Source organism: Carlito syrichta, unplaced genomic scaffold (genome assembly GCF_000164805.1).
Source record: "Carlito syrichta isolate Samal-C Ts95f unplaced genomic scaffold, Tarsius_syrichta-2.0.1 Scaffold303045, whole genome shotgun sequence".
Lineage (NCBI taxonomy): Eukaryota > Metazoa > Chordata > Mammalia > Primates > Tarsiidae > Carlito > Carlito syrichta.
The window spans coordinates 993,400-994,652 of NW_007247141.1; positions in this window are offsets into that span (position 1 = coordinate 993,400).

The following is a 1,253-nucleotide window of genomic DNA, read 5'->3' on the forward strand; positions in this document are numbered from 1 at the left end:
TAATCAATCCAATCGGCAAATTGGTGAGGGTGGCTGCCACCTGGGGGCACGAGACATAATGCCTGAGCCGGCAGGACAGCTTTGCAGCATTTCTCCTCCAGACACCCCAATTTTATCATCTGTAACATGGGCACAAGGGGGCCCCACTCCCAGGGCTGCAGGGAGACTCCCCAAAGGCCATACCTGGCGCCTGGGGTTCGAGGTAGGACCCGAGCTGGCTCGCACACCCTCCCTATGCTATGACATGTCTCTGCTTCCTGCCCCCCCCCACCCACATCAGGGGCAGTTTCAGTCTCTGCCTCAAAAGAACAAACACGCACTCAAAACAAAGGAAGACGGTCCTCGACTGCAGAGGAAGCAGGAAGCGGCCACCAGCTCTGAGCTCCGCCGCTGGAGCCCGTCAGCGGGATGGAGTCCGTGGCCTTGTACAGCTTCCAGGCCACAGAGAGTGACGAGCTGGCCTTCAACAAGGGAGACACACTCAAGGTAGGGGGTCGGAGCCGCGAAGTTGGCCCACATGGGGTGGGGGTGAACTGAAGGCCTGGGGGCCCAGGACAGCCCCCAAATCCTGGTCCCTGGAAGACAGGTCCAGCCTCTCTAATTATCAGTTGTGTGACTCTGGACAAGCCACCTCCTCCCTCTGAGTCACGGGAAGATAATTAATGAGCCCTCCTTTGGGAGCTGCTGAGAGGATTGGAGGAGACATTACCACAGTGTCTGGCAGGAGCTGGTTCAACCCCCAGTTTTTCAGGAAAAATTGTGAAAAGGGAGGGAGAGACAGAGAGAGAGAGAGAGAGAGAGAGAGAGAGAGACAGAGAGACAGAGAGATGGGGGAGGAGGGAGGGAATGAGAGCTAGCTACAATACAGAAAGGATAGAATGAGGGAGGAAAAGGGGCAGAGAAAGAAAGGGAGGAGGTTGTAGGAAAGAAGTGTATGCACTAACTTAGTGGGGATAAAATAACTGTGATGACAGGGCATGGTGGCCCACAGTTTTTTTTGTTTGTTTTTTGGGGAGGTGTCTCACTCCATTGCTCAGGCTGGAGTGCAGTGGCAAGCTCACGGTCACCCCAGCATTGACCTGTTGGGCTCTGTCGATCCTTCCACCTCAGCCTTCCAAGTAGTGTAGTTGGAACTACAGGCATGCGCTACCACACCCGGCTAATTTTTTATTATTATTATAGAGACAAGGTCTTGCCAAGTTGCCCGGGCTAGTCTCGAACCCACGGGCTCAGGCAATCCACTCGCCTCGGCC